The sequence below is a fragment of the Eucalyptus grandis genome, chromosome 8 (assembly GCF_016545825.1).
Source record: "Eucalyptus grandis isolate ANBG69807.140 chromosome 8, ASM1654582v1, whole genome shotgun sequence".
In the NCBI taxonomy this organism is placed as follows: Eukaryota; Viridiplantae; Streptophyta; class Magnoliopsida; order Myrtales; family Myrtaceae; genus Eucalyptus; species Eucalyptus grandis.
Genome location: NC_052619.1, coordinates 60245739 through 60262193, shown reverse-complemented (window position 1 = coordinate 60262193; position 16455 = coordinate 60245739). Strand labels below are relative to the sequence as shown.

The window sequence follows — 16455 nt, the reverse complement described above, 5'->3', positions numbered from 1 at the left end:
CCATTAGCGATTTGACTGCTGAATAAAATAATTTTCTCAAACAAGGAGGTGGCCCTCGAAAAGTTTTCAAATGCTAGAATTCCCAAGCTTGCGAGAACTTTAGGAAACCTACTCCTTTGAAGAAATGCTATTTATCATCACCTAAAGTTGCAAGGACTCTCTAGCAAGTACCGCTGTTGATATGCACTTTGTAGTTACTAAAAATCCATACCGTCACTTATGGGTTTGATGAAGGAATTTACCATGCTATTGGATAATTCCTAAGTGATAGGATCGTCAAGAGATAAACACTACAATCAAATTGCTAACCTCAAAAGAAAGATACTAACTAGAGATGGAGTGATGATAATGAGGACTTAACGGACTTATGACTATCAGAAAAATACTTATGATGTACAAATATTATTATTTACAAATATAGAGGAGAAATATTGTATCAATGGAGAATTGAATAATGATGACGCTCATAAATTAGCAATAACGAAAGGGATGTTCGTGATGCAAAGTTAATAACCATATTTTGAGGATTTTGGGTGATTTACACTTGTTCTAGAATATTTACCAAGAAATTTCGTTATTTATTTCGACTAACATTAACATAAGGGCATAACAAAGATTATTTTTTGGCAATGAGCAAAGTTGTACATACTGCTATAACAGGATATGTATAGAAACACATTAGTTCCGCAAACCTTTTGCTTCATCTATAAACTGCATAAAAAAAAAAATCGAAATTACCCAAGTAAAGGAAACCATGCTTGGGGAGATGAGATAAGAATACAATTTGTTTATAAATAAGTACTCGATCGTAAAATTTGTTGTGAAAGTATAATCAATTTCCAAGACTTTCAAAAAGTGAAATGAAGTCTTAAAATCTATCCAATCAATACAGTTAAGTATTTTCGTTAGCTTCACCAAATCTGAGTAACAAAAAATATTGACATGTCATTTATTGATATGATTTAACTCCACGTGCTAAAGATATTTGAGCCAAATATGAGGCCACGTTCTATTGAATTGAAGTATCTTGTGTGCCAAGTCACCCTCTCTCCATTTTCCAAATCTGACATTAGAGATTGAAGTGAATGTCATCTCTTACTTGAACAACAAACATAAATGTCCCGAGGTATCAGGAAACATATGCCAACCCCAGTTTGTTGCGCTGGCTTAATGATTCAGAGCTGCAAGCCACCTGAACCCCGCACGGCAAACCGTTCCATCGCCCGTTGCTTGGCTTGCATTCGCTGGGCTTTGCTTCGCATTAGCCCGGCTTCGTTTTCACGGCTTTCATTAGCTCGGCTTCGTTTTCAATGGCTTTCATTCGCACGGCTTCCATTCGGCGTGGGAGAAATTGGTGGAAGAATTCTATTAACTCCATTTCATAGATTGAAGCTGGGTTCACTAATTGCTTGTCTTCGAGTACAACTTTCAAATCATCATCCATTTGCTCGCATCTTAGCACATATCCCAATTTTTTTACGGTTCCACCCGATACACTGAGTGTGAGGCTAAATCGTAAGCAATCCTCGTCGAATTCAAGAAAATCAACATCTCCCTCCAACACTCCCCATAGCACATTCGGATTGAGATATTGAATCCACATGTGATTCGAATTAAATGAACCGAGATCCCGATAGCCCATTCCGTCTTTGGCCGTTAAGATGGGGCACGATGTCGAAAAATATTTCCTTTTCTCCATCTTCTACTGCGAAAATGACACAGAGAGCTAATCCCAAGAACTTATCATAAAGTCTTGTGAAACCATGAAAGATATGGTACTGCCTTCAACAATGATGAACTTCTCTGGCATATCTCCTCCGGGAAGAATATCCATGTAGTGAGGAGATATTTCATGATAGCGCCACTTCTGTTATACCGGTAAATTGTTAGACATACCAAAGTTGATAATTAGTCAAAATAGAAGAGTTTGATTTGAGAATTTTTCTGGTAATTTAACCAAAGCTAGAGTTTTTGTAATAATTAAACATATCGATCTTTCCTTGCCTTATATGTAATACTCATGAAATCAATCACTTCACTTGCGAGTATTGTCGTAGCACATGGTGCAGAATCACTCTACGTTAGATTTGCTTATTTGTATAGAATTTTCAGTTTTTGCGTTATACAAACACAGTGCGCCTGACGTACACTTCAACAACAAATCAACACATGCACTTATGAATCCGCGCGTACTGGCCCCCGCCCCCGAGGGCAGCGCGGTGGGGTGAGAGAGAGAGAGAGAGAGAGAGAGAGCGACTGACCTCAACTGATAAGTCAGAGCATGGCATCGACACGTCAGGCAAGGGTGGACACGGTAAGGGGGCAGGTCATCCGCTATTGTCGTCCGTTTCTGTGTCACTTGTACCGTCTGACTCTGAACTTGTTGGTTCATTATCTTCCTCGACTAGACACTCCTATTACATATAGGTGCAAAATCACAATACATTAGCTTGTTTTGTTTACTAGCATTTGCAGCTTTTGCATTATACGAACACAATGCGCCCGACATACACTAACAAATCAACACATGCACTTATGAATACACGCGCACCCGGAGAGAGAGAGAGAGAGAGAGAGAGAGAGAGAGAGGGAGGGAGAGACCGGATGCAAGAAAATGGGAAGTGCGGAGTCATCGCTGCTGTAGTCTTCTTCTGTTTCACTTGTACAGTCTTCCTCTGAGTTTTCATTATCTTTTTGGTATGGCGAAGACTGTTACATATAGGTGCAAAATCACAATATATTAGCATTTGCAGCTTTTGCATTATAAAAACACATTGCAGGACGCTAGTGGGAGGATCACAGACTCAAAGCCTGAGAAGGCGGGAGGAGTGGTTTACGACCGTTCCTTTTTAACTAGTAAATAACTCCTGATCTTTGAAAGCAGAGGCTTCAATAATCCACGGAGAGGATTTTCCGGCAACAAAAACCTTTTCTCCCCAACCGAACTAAGGGGATAGACCACGTTATTGCCGATGTGATTACCAACCAAAAGGGCAAAAAGGGACTCCCGTGCCTTGCAGACTCTACTAAAGTTGGAATTTTAATACATGGAAAGCATGAATTCATACTTAAGAAAGGGCTTGGGCTACTAATCCAATAGATAGATGAATCAATGAATTGAACCGCTGAGAATAGTTCCTATTCTTGTGAGCCAGCCTTCTTTATCTATGTCTACCTGAAACCATCTATCTACTTTGGGGGTGTACACAGGCACAGGCAAGATAATCATTCTTACATCGCTCCTTCAGCTACACATGATGTGTCATGAATTGTAATCGTTGGGAGAGGAGGAAGAGGGGAGGGGGATGGAGAGAGAGACCTCAACTGAAAAGTCAGCCATCATATCGGCGCGTGGGGAGTTATCCATATCGTCGTCTTTTCTTTGTTTTTCTTTGGGTCGAATATCATCTTCTTCTGAGCTTGTTTGATAATTCTCTTCATCGTCTTCTTCTGAGCTTGTTTGATAATTATCTTCATGGTCTACGCGCCGCTGTTATATATAGGTGCAAAATCACAATATATTAGCTTGTCTTGTTTACAAGCATTTGCAGTTTTGCATTATAAAAAACACAAAGCACCCATATCAATCACACACACCACAATCGCTGAAGAGGTTGGGGGACCCTCGGGAGGGTTGTGGGAAGAGAGAGAGACCTGATTTTCCATATCTGAGAGAGAGGCCGATATTTCTTCCTACTCGGTCGTTTCTTGATAGCCAAGCCCAACCTCATGGAACAATCCTTGATCTGGCAACTCGTCATCTCGAATCAAATCTCCCCGATTTTCCCAGAATAATCCAAATCCGCACTTTTTTACAATAACACTAGCCGATGCTTTAATGCCTAACTGGAAAGATCTCGAGTCATTTGGACCAAAATCGGGTCTTGGATGACGGGATCTATTGAATAGCAAGTCCATATCCAGCAAATCAAAATAGACATGATCCGAATGCAATTGACGAGGTCCGGATAATATGGAGGTCCTACGCCAGCATGTGCCATCAATGTATAAACTGAGCGTAAAAATTTTCCGTTCCCTTTTCTTTACTTGACATACAACACAGATAGCTACCTTGATGTGATAATACAAATGCTTCGAAATTGTGAAAGATATATAACCCTCTTTATTTGGGAGTAACCATTGTGGCATCTCTCCTCCAGATAGAATGATTTTGCCATGCCAATTGGATTCATTTTCCTGTAGTAGATGTAAATTGTTAATATATTATTTCGAATTTGACACTCGAAAAAGAGGAGCTTTAATGAGTCAAAGTTTAGCTACAATTAGCAAATATATACACGACTCCGTATTAGTCAGAGAGGGAGGGAGGGAGGGAGGGAGAGAGAGTCTAACCATACTACTGAGATATCGATGAGATAATCGGCCAATGCTCAATATGTCGGAGGATATTTTGCTTAGAGATTCACAATTCCTAGCATCCAAATAAAGCAATTTCATTGAAACGGAGCCAATCTTTTGTAGCTGTCGGCATTCCGAAACATTCAATTTACGTAAGTCATGTAGGTGGAGGCACGTTGAAGCTCAGCAAAATTATTTTTGACAAATTCAAAAATATAAGCATGGAAAACATGACCGATTGTTTAGGAACTCTACTTCTAGTAGATTGCATCCACCAAGGCTTAAGGCACGTAGGTTGGGAAATCCCATCTTGCTAGGCAGATCACTCGAATCCTCCTCCTCCTTTGGAAACCTGATTAGTTTTGAACAACCATCAAGTACCAAGTCATCAAGTTTTGACAACCTGTAAATGCTAGATGGGAGGTTTGTCATTTTCTTGCAATTAACTAAACTCAAATTCACCAAAGAGACAAGATTTTCTATGGATAAGTTCCTTGATTGAAGTCCCTTCTAAAGAAAGTTCTTTTAGGCGTTTCATTTTATTTGGAATATCAGGGAATCTTTCCAACTTTGAGCAACCGTAAGATTGAGAAGTCGAAGATTCTTGGTTTGGAGTACATCGGGGAGATGATGAAGGTTAGAGCACCCTTCTAGCTTCAACTTCCTCAACTTGGCGTGACATGCAACTGACTGGTGAGCATACTCCAAATTTTTACACCCATAGAGATCCAACTCCTTGAGATTTGGAGTCAAATCGAGGTTCGGCATACAAACCATGGACAGACATTCATGGAAGCAAAGGAACTTCAAATTTTTAAAGTCCTGCAAGAAATATCGAGATGGAAAGAAAATGAAGATAAAAATATTTAATGAAACACTTGATCATCATTCAAGACCCGTGTGATCAGAAATTAGTTGATCATATGGTGTATATAGAGCACTCCACTCCTTTTAAATATGAGTTTATTAAGCCATCCTTGGCCAAAAGAGAAGATTAAAAAAAGAATAATACTTAATTTCACCACACAGAAGCTCTATCGCGACGACAAGAGAAATCATTCCAATGCTAACTCGCGTGGCCACTTCTACTATGTACATGTTTAGAATCAATAAATGTAATTTAGAGAGAGAGTGTGACCTCAAGTGGGAGCACATGAGCCATGGTCAATCTTTTGCCAGCTAATTCATGACATGAATATAAGCTAACATAGGTGGCATTTGATGGACCTACAATCTTATGCAGAGATATGCAAACCTACCATAATGTCGGTGGAAGCTTGGGAATCTCTCGTGTCATCACTTATTAGGTCATGGTGCTTGGTTGATCGATTTTGAGAATCACACATTTTGTTTAATGTAGTAGACCCTTGATCCGTTATATGTTGCTGAACTTTATATTAGTGAAATTGTGTGCCCACGTGGTATTCCAAAGACAATCCCTTACATTCCAAAGACAATCCCTTACGTTGTTAATATATTATTTCGAATTTGACACTCAAAAGAGGAGCTTTAATGAGTCAAGTTTAGCTACAATTAGCAATATATACACAACTCCGTATTAATCAGAGAGGGAGATAGGGAGAGAGAGTCTAACCTTACAACCGAGACATAAACCAGATAATCGGCCAATGCTCAATACGTCGGAGGGAATTTTGCTTGAGATTCACAATTCGTTGCCGCCAAATCACGCAATTTCATTGAAACGGAGCCAATCTTTTGTAGCTGTTGGCATTCTGAAACATCCGATTCACGTAAGTCATGTAGGTGGGGGCACATTGGAAGCTCAGCAAAATTATTTTCGGACAAATCCAAAGCTCTTAAGTTTGGAAAACATGAATATTTCTCTAGGAACTCTACTTCTAGTAGATTGCATCCGCCAAGTGTTAAGATCTCAGGTTGGGAAATCTTGTCTTGCTAGGCAGATCACTCGAATCCTCCTCCTTTGGAAACTTGATTAGTTTTGAACAACCATCAAGTAGCAAGTAAACAAGTTCTGGCAAATTGTAAATGCTAGATGGGAGGTTTGTCATTTTCTTGCAATTAACTAAACTCAAATTCACCAAAGAGACAAGATTTTCTATGGATGCAGGAAGTTCTTTGATTGAAGTCCCTTTTAAAGAAAGTTCTTGCAGGCGTTTCATTTTATTTGGAATATCGGGAATCTTTCCAACTTTGAGCAACCAAGATTGAGAAGTTGAAGATTCTTGGTTTGGAGTACATCGGGAGATGATGAAGGTTAGAGCACCCTTCTAGATTCAACCACCTCAACTGGCGTGATATGCAACTGATTGGTGAGCATATTCCAAATTTTTGCACCCATGAGATCCAATTTCTCGAGATTTGGAGTCAAATTGAGGTTCGGCATACAAACCATGGACAGACATTCACGGAAGCAAAGGAACTTCAAATTTTTAAAGTCCTGCAAGAAATATCGAGATGGAAAGAAAATGAAGATAAAAATATTAAATGAAAACACTTGATCATCATTCAAGACCCGTGTGATCAGAAATTAGTTGATCATATGGTGTATATAGAGCACTCCCACTTTTTAAATATGAGTTTATTAAGCCATCCTTGGCCAAAAGAGAAGATTAAAAAAGAATAATACTCGTAATTTTACCACACAGTAAGCTCTATCAAGCAACACACAAGAGAAATCATTCCAATGCTAACTCGCGTGGCCACTTCTACTATGTACATGTTTAGAATCAATAAATGTAATTTAGAGAGAGAGTGTGACCTCAAGTGGGAGCACATGAACCATGGTCAAATCCTTAAACCAGCTAATTCATGACATGAATTTAAGCTAACATAGGTGGCATTTGATGGACCTACAATCTTATGCAAAGATATACAAACCTGCCATAATGGCGGTGGAAGCTTGGGAATCTCCCGTGTCATCACTTATTAGGTCATGGTGCTTGGTTGATCGATTTTGAGAATCACACATTTTGTTTAATGTAGTAGACCCTTGATCCGTTATATGTTGCTGAATTTATATTAGTGAAATTGTGTGCCCACGTGGTATTCCAAAGACAACCCCTTACGTTGTGTAGTGAATGCATCTTTTAAGTCCTTTGGATCTTACACCATTATCCATCACTAATATGGAGAAAGAGCTAAGACAATCAATAAGTTACATGAGGAAGTGAGGAAGAGAAGTTCAAAGAAAATGTCAAATATCCCAGTCAACCAAAATAATAGAAAAGCCTGCTATTTTAAAGAAGGTGATATTGTCTGGATTCATTTAAGAAGAGCGCTTTTCACCTTAGTCGTGGTGCCACGGACGGTTCTTTTCTGGTTTTGGAACACATCGATAATAATACCCGCAAAAGTGAGCTTTGTGGAGAGAATGGTGTTTCCACTAGTTTCAATGTTGCTGATCTATCACTATGAAGTTGGCCTCGAGGAGGAGTATTTTCAAGATTTGAAGATTCTCTCTTGTGAATAGAATAATAGGGATAAAATATATTTCTTGATCGGTGAGCTTGCTTGATACTTTTAGGATTGTTTCTGTCTCGATTACAATGTGATAATATTGTAGCTTGTTTGAATTTTGTATTTCAAGTTCATTTTTCTTTACTTGGAGATTACTCAAAGGTACGGTAGGCTCCTACTTATAAGCTAGGTAGCACGGACGCGTTCAAAAGGCTCTACGTGTCGTGTCGGACACCTTCGACACGTGTCCGACATGCTCGGACACGTTCGGGACACGCCCGGACACGCGGTCAACGCGTGTCGGAGTTTCCGACACGTGTCAACTCTTTCCGACACGCGCGTCGGAGCGTGTCCGGATGGCGGATCTACAGTGCGAAGGAAGAAGGTGATGGAGGGTGGAGGCAAGGGTGAGGTAGCCGTCGCTCACGCGAGGAGAGCTGCGACCACCGACTGAACGCCGGAGAAGGCTGCGATCGCCGACTGCGCCGAGAAGCCTTCTTGATCGTCTTGGTCGGCTGCACCGCCGACTGCAACGCCGAGATGAAAACCGCAACACTGCGATGGAGGGCTGGACGCGAGGCTTCACGGCAAAGGAAGAACGGAGGCGAGGCAGCTAGTGAGAGAGGTGGAGACGTCGACCGAGCAAAGGAGAGGAAAAATAAGGTGATTGCTAGGGTTTTTGCCCTTTGGGCTAGAAGAGAAAGGAGAGAGACGAGGCGTCGACGGCTCGGGGAAAGAAAGCCAGGCAGGGAAGGAAAGCCTGCAAGCCTCCTCGTGCAGGGGAAGCGACTGTGCGCAGTGCAAAGGGAAGTGACAGCCAGGGTGGGTTGGGTGGGGAAGAAAACGTGCTGAAATAAATGGGTGGGACTCATTTAAATCGTAAAAAGAAATATGAAACATTAAATAACTTTATTAATACGTAATAAGCTAAAAATAAATAAATAAACAGGTTAAAAGTTATTTCAAAAATAAAAGCACTAGATGTTAAATAATAATAAATTTTGAGCATCATAGAAAATATAAATTTATTTTGACTCTAATATTTCATTAGTTATTTATTTCATCGATAATTTTTGTTAAACTAAAAAATGTCTTTTCAATTTTTTATGAATAAATTTATTAATGTTATTAGTATAGATTTATTATAGGCTCTTTTATTGTTTTTTATTTATGAATTTGAATAAATTAATTTAAATATAATAATTAATCATGTATATATAAAATATTTATTTAATATACAACGTGTCGCAACGTGGTCAATTCTCTATTTTTAGAAATGATGTTGTCGACGTGTCGTGTCGTGTCGGACACTCGTGTCGTGTCGCGTGTCGGTGCAACCTAGCTTATAAGTGCCCCCTCGGTCTCTCATAGTAAACACAATTAATCTATTAAGTGAAGTTTCATTCTATCTTTTCTTTGTCTTTCTCTCTGTCCTTTCAGGGGATTCATGAGTGAACGAGAGAGTGCTGCATCCTTGGACTGGCCTACAAAGGTGGTGATTTGGCTAAGGGAGACCTAGTGTATGTAGTCTCTTCCATAGTGGGGTTTTCCACTTCATTAAGATTGAAAAACCCCTCTATTTATTTGTTCGCTCAACACATTCCGGCGTCAATGTGGCCGACATGCATGACAGCAAAATTGAAAGTCCACGAAGTTTGTCACTTTTGAGGCATAGGAAGAGAAAACTAAAAGAGTATGCACAAGATTTGAAAAAAATTGATATCTGAAAAATTAAGCAAAACCACTAAATTAGAAATATTTAATGGAAAGAAATTGTTGGTAAACACACAATACACAAACATAGAATGTATGTAGGATATTTCAAGATTAAAATTTGCAATAAGAAATTTGTTATGGGATAGAAAAGATTAAAATTTAGATTGTGAAACATGTGAGAGATAAAATAGATTAATTACGCACTTCAATGAATACAATATTTGTAAAATAAGTAATACAGACATTTTGGGAAGGAATTAAATTGAAATCCTGTGGAAGGTCACCTTTACTTTGTACAGTAGTATTTATATGAATATAAATATAATACATATATACATAACTTAAGATTAGATTTAAGTTTAAATATATTTAAATTAGCAAAGCGAGCCCCTTACTTCTCTTTAGAAAGCCTTATTAGTTATGTGTGAAAGCCAATATGCCCTACCGCCCTAGATGTGGTGCGCTAGTGCGTCTATAAAGTAAGACTCTTCCATGGAATTGTACTCCACAAGCTTTTATTTAAAATAGCGGGAGAAGGAATGGCTGGTCAATCTATCTCCCCTGAGAGTTGCTTTTCGTCCTGTGATTTCTCACTTAGGAATAAATGGAGTAAGGGCGCAACCGAATGGCCTGATTGAAAGGAATGGAGGGGAACGTGTTACATAATTGGAAGGAGAAGGAGAACTCCCAGTAATATTTGAAAATGAATATTTTGACCGTAAAGATGAAGATAACTTTATTGGAGTTCCGCTTATTCCTCCTCCTAAAAATAAAGAAGTACTTGCCAGAAATCTCTGGTTAGGTCGGTACAATAAAATAGACAAGACTTTTTGGGCTGACTTGCAGTAAAGACTTCACTCCTTTAAAGATCCTTTACTGCATGATTTCTATATATCTCTTTTCATTATCGGCTGCATTCTATCGTAGAAACAATAATGGAGGTTCAATCAACTGTACTTAGCGTGCATTCGCTTCAACGATAAAGCAAATGAGCACAAAAATCTCATTCTATTTTCATATACAATTTTGAAAAGAATCTAGTAAGCTCATCTCTTATGTAAAATATATAATCTTTGATAGCATTTTCAGTATCTATCATTTCAAAGGCATACAAATTGAATCCTCAGTTCATGTTTATTAAAGTACTAAGCATGTTCATCATTCAATTGTTAAATTATGTCAGCAATAAGTTCTTGTTCCAATTTTTGGTATTAAAGTTACAAACCGTATAAGTCCATTATTCTTATGATTTCAGTACTTCTAACATTTGAAAATGAGATTGAACTTTTTTAAGTGAGTATCTTCTGTTTGAGTCGACATTAAAATTCACATAGGAAAGTGCTTAATACTCCCTAAACGGGAAGAATCTACTTATGTTGGTTCATGCAGTAGATCAACATCTTGTTTTTAATGCTTTAATCATATATAAACAATTTAATAGATGCAGATGATTCTTGAGCACAATTAACGAGCATCATCAGAGTTAGTAATTTTTGCATTCAAAGTTTTCAATAAGACATAACATAAAAATAATCATAATCATACGCACAGATATAGATATGTAAGAGATAAGGACAATTCATTTGAATGCGCACCTTGAATTGGTCCACCACGACTTGAATGTTGCTTTTGCATAGATCAAGTTTGACTAACTTCTTTGGGCCAGGGGAAATTTGAGAATCGAAAAGGACATTCGGCCATTGAAACCATCTCAGGTTGTTAGGAAGATAGATGGGACCTTGGAAAGAGCTATGCACATTAATCATGATGAGCAACCTCAATCTTCTCATGTTGGTGAAAGCATCGTGACCTATGGATATTGCTTCTATCGTGGGTAAATCCAAAACTATGGTTTCCAACTGTCCCCTACATTTATAGAACTTGCATTGCAATTAGCATACGAAGTCGAGAAGAAGAGAGTAAAATCAGTGTTTAAACCACCAAAACTTACCATATTCCCTGATAGAACATCACGAACATCTTCACAAAGCCATAATCTGCTGCGTCTTCCAGGATCATCGTGACATTCTTGTTTAACAATATCCATGCCCATCAACTGAATCAAGTCATGCATATGTACTATCGCCATTTCTTTAGTTATTAAGGACTTCTCAACAAGGACTTGCACTCCGATAGTCGTGTCAAAGCCGCAACTGTTAAGGACTTCCATGATGTACTCGTATAGATTTCCCTTGAAGAAACATGCAATATCAAGGAAAATCTCCTTTTCATGTCCTCTAATCCATCGTAACTTAACTTGAGAACATCATTGATGGTTTTGTCGACTTTTATCAAGTTTATTCAATGCGCTTGCCCACTCCTGTTCTCTTCTACCACATAGGTAAGAGCCCAATACCACAAGTGCTAAAGGAAGGCCATCAGATAATGCAAAGACCATCCACAAGATCCCTCCTCATCACTTTTTCCTTACTTCCAGGAAAAGCATGTTTATTGAAAAGTTCAAGAGCTTCCCAATCATCTAGAATGTTAACTTCATAGATATGATCTTCATCTATCTCATGAACAGTTAATAGATGGTTATCTCTTGTAGTAATGATGATTCTGCTTCCTTTACCAAACCATTCACGCCTCCAGCTAAAGCATTTAATTGTTTTACGTCATTGACATCGTCGAGAACAAGGAGGACTCTTTGCGGCAAAGTCTATGTTGCATCAAATTAATACCTCCATCAACATTAAACACTGTTAATTCTTTTTCCACTAATATCTCGGACAACAATTTTTCTTGCAAATGAACTAAATCCTTGAATCTTTTGAAGTTTCACGAACGTTTGCCAAAAAACATGAAGCCTCAAATCCTCTGAATATATCATTGTAAAGGGCTTTGGCTAATGTTGTTTTTCCTATGCCTCCTTGTCCCCATAATCCTATCATGAGAACATCATCACAAGACTCAAGATTTAACATTGATTTCAGCTTTACCACTTGTCGAGGTATTCCAACCGGATGCTTGGCAACGTGTAACGGTTCGGTCTAGCTGCATAGAGATCTCCTGCACAATTCTCTTGATAAGATCTGCTTCCGCTTCATCTCCGACAAAATCCGGAAAGGTACTAGATACATCAATTTCCAAAGATAATTAACTTTCGTGGAAAAAGAAGAAGAGATTCAGCATATAAAAGAAAAACAAAGGAGTGTCACATCAATCACTACTTAGTACTTACTTATCCTTCAATTCCCACCCGGACAAGCTACCCGCATCAAGGAGAGCCTTTCCCCACCTCTTCACTTCCTCTGAATCTCTCCCAAACTTGTTCTCATGCTTAACCATAGCTTTCGGTAGCTCCTCTTGGCGTTCTCACTTCTTGGGTTCCACTTTGTAAAACACCTGAAATACTATGAGTCCTCTTTGCTCCTTGCACTCCATGATTTTCTCCACCTCTTTCAAACACCACGGTGAGGAAGCATAGTCCTTGGAGAAAATGATGATCGCGATGCGCGAGTCCTCAATGGCCTTAATAAGCGCCGGTGTTATTTGTTTGCCTTTACGAAGCCTCGCTATCGATGTAAGTGTAGATTCCTTTCTGATCAAGAGCCGCATAGAGATGACTGAAAGAGCCAACCTGAAACTCAGGAAGACGTCATAATTTCCTTTCAGATCTGAAGAAGCAGCCATTAGAGGAGATGAAGTTTGATGTGCTTCCTCAGAATGCTTAGTGTCTGGTCTGGTTGCAGCTCTATCTCTTATGGATATCACTTTGTACTAATAAAGAATTAGAAACAAAAACAGATCATTTCTGACGCTCTGAGTCGATAAGCATACTCCACCAACTAATTTAACAGAAAGCAGAATTTTGCATAAGGTGCACGGAACCATCCTATATAGGTGCTTCTTGACTTGACTTGCCTTTTCCATTAATAAAAGAAATAGAAAAGAAAACTAGCAACACTCCCATGCTCTTGGTGCTAATATACATGAGTCAATCGCAAAACACCGTCTTGAATATTATTTATAATGAAAAATCTGCCTTTTTTCTTTCCAAAGGGCTTTCTACAAAAGCAAATCCCAAAATAAATTTCCTCACTTTTCAAACTAAATTTTTCCATACCATATCTTGCATCAAACGGAAGAAATTTGAATCTGTCTCAGACATTTTCCAAACACGTAGTGGGCAGCGAGTTGGAGAGCGAATATGGACCTATTCGGAGCTCGAGCTAAAACCTAAACTCGAGAAATCAGCGAGCAACGTTCAAACTTAAGAAAACCGACTCATTCAGGTCCGACGCGAGTGAGGACTACAAAGAAATCGAGCTTGCTTTGTCTTTTAAAATCAAGGTGACGAGGCAAAAAGAAGAAGGAACGAGCATTCAATCATGGGGCCCTAAGGCTTGGATTCCGTGGCCATCGTCGCCGCGAAGGTTGAGAATAGCGACTCCAAACTCGTGTCCGGCCAGTCGACTCCACCGAGGTCGGGACCGCTACGACGAATGGCAGCTGGGCGGAGGATGTTCTGGAGGTGGCGGACGACGTCGATCGGCGGTGGCTCCGAGGTTTTGGGTGGAGCTTTAATGGCGACCGTTTCAGGAGTAGAGAAAGACGAAGATTCTTTTTTTTTTTTTTTTTTCGTGAGAGTAAAGAAGTAGGTGACAGTGAAGGAGTAAGGTAGGGTTCCGGGAATGGGAAGCCAGATCGCCGCCAGAGATGGTGGAGGTGGCTGGTTGGTTGAGTTCAGGAGAAAGGGTGGGAATGCCCTTTTTCTTTTCCAAAATGTCCCTCGAAGATGGTGCTCTCCTCTTCCTCCCTTCTCGTGAACACCCTGACTTTTTTCTTTTTTTATGGGAAATTGTGTCTTTTGAGAGAGCGTGAGAGATTCCTAAAAGAACTGCCCTTTCGCATTTGAAGAAGCGCCTACTATAGAGATGAAAGTTGATTTGCTTATCGCTTTTACGCAGAATGCTTAGGCCTGTTTGGTTGTATTCTTTTTTTGTTTTTAAACAATTTTTCTGTTTTTTCACTTGGAACAAAGAAATGTAAACGCGTTTGGACACGTTTCTGTTTCTTTTTGTTCTTGTTCAGTGAACAAAGAAAGAAACGAGAAACACAAATTTTGTGTTTCTCGGAACACAAATCGAAACAAAAAAGGAACAAAATGGTTCCTTTTCATTTCTTGGATAAGTTTCAAACGCATCCTCCTCTCCCTGGCGATGAGCTTCCTCCTGCACTCCGCGATCCCCACGAGCGGCGAGCTTCCTCCACCACTGCGACGAGCTTCTCCTCCGGCCGACTACGACGAGCGACGAGCGCCTCCTCGCGAGAGAATTCCATCGTCTCTCCGGCGCCGATAGCCAGGCCTCTCGTCTCGACAAATGTCGGCTCCTTCACTGGTAAACATCGTCACCTCCTCCTTCACCGATTGTCTTCACTTGGCGAGAGCTCGAGTGTTAGGCTCGCTCGAGCCGGCGCTGCCCGATTCGCGAGCCGCTTGCTCAGCGCTCTCGCAGATCCAGGTGGCGTTGCTGCCTGCATCCGCGATTGTGCACACTCGTCTGCTCGCTCGAGATTCAGGCGAGCGAGCTAGGCCACCGCGGCTGCTGCCGGCTCGCTGAGTGAGCAGAGCAGCGCCGACGAAGCCGCTGCCGGCTTTGAGCCGGGCCGAGCGAGCAGAGCGGGGACCGACTGCCACGCTGCCAAGCCTGCCTGGCTGAAGGAAAGGTAGCGCGACCGTCGCTGCTGCTCGGGCCGGCCCGAGCTGAGCAGAGCAATGGAGCAGAAAGGCCGACAGTCGCTGCCGCTCGTTTCCGCCGAGCGAAAGGTAGGATGTGCGAGCGTCGGTCGGCTGTGAGCTCGACTCTGGCCGAAGGCTCGGCTCGAGCGAGCAGAAGGGCCGGCGTCGCCGGCTGCCGAGCTCGGCCAACGGCGCAGCAGCCAGCGTCGCCGCCGCTAGGGCTCGGCTCGCCCTGGCCAGCGAGCGTGCGCGAGCGCTGCCGGCTGCTCAGCTTGGCTCGAGCGGCAGTGGCACATGCTTGCTGCCCGCCGTCGGCCAGCTCCGGCGAGCAAGTTCGAGCGAGTTCGGTTTGATTGTGAGTCACAGTGGGGTTTGCGGCGGAGAGCACATGATCAGTCATTTAACCGTCACTAGTTGCTCTCTTCAAATCTCGACCAAACCCTTCTCTCGTTCGCTTTGCCATGTATGAGCAAAGAGCATATTCATCCCTTCATTCTCTTCCTGGTCTTCCAAGAACCGACCATTGGGCTCTCAATATAGAGGTAAATACTCTTTCTTTGTGCTTGTGTTGATTGGTTTTCCTTGGTTTCTTCATTCGTCTATCAAAGGATGTTTATCAATTGATTGGTTCGCAAGTCTATGCATTTACTTGTTTTTTGAAATGACAAAACTATCGGTTCACTAAGAAGAAGGAGGAATATTCCAACGTATACATGAATATGATGTATTGATGGGTGTTGTTAGATCCGTCTTTGCTGGCGGTTCCTCGACACCATGACGAGTTGCTGTTCTCGTTGATCTTGTCCCACGATCCCGTTGTCCCGCGATCTCGTTGTTCTATGGCAAATATCTCCCTGTTGTTCTCAATTTGCGTTTTGTCCCTATATTGCTTGGATTTGGTCTAATATTAATATTTTCTGTGTGTCTCTATGAACCCTTGCGACTCAGCCACATTTTGATCCAATTGGAAGTCGAGGAAGAAAAAGGAAAAATGGGTGTTAAAAGTGAGAAAGACAAATGGAAGAAGATGACGCCTAAGAAGAGAACGTGTAGAGGGGTAGACTAAAGGGGAGGAGAAAATAAAAGTGAAAGAATAGAAAAGAACAGAAAAATTAAAAAAAATGCATCGTGCAAAGAACAACGTTGTCGACTTGTTCATTTAGTACATTCTTTGTGAATCCATAAGAAGAACGTTGTTCGACTTTTTGTAGGAATGTTGGGGATTATACATTATGCGAGATCCTTGATATCTTATG

At 40.7% G+C, this 16455-nt stretch overlaps 1 long non-coding RNA gene across 1 annotated transcript; it reads right to left on the bottom strand.

Moving 5' to 3' along the window:
* Positions 1–2632: 2632 nt before the first annotated feature.
* Positions 2633–4217, bottom strand: LOC104457289. Its single transcript, XR_005545251.1, has 3 exons — positions 3655–4217; positions 3320–3490; positions 2633–2709 (listed from the first exon to the last, which is right to left on the bottom strand). It is a non-coding gene; the product is annotated as an uncharacterized LOC104457289 (long non-coding RNA).
* Between the last annotated feature and the right edge of the window lie 12238 nt (positions 4218–16455).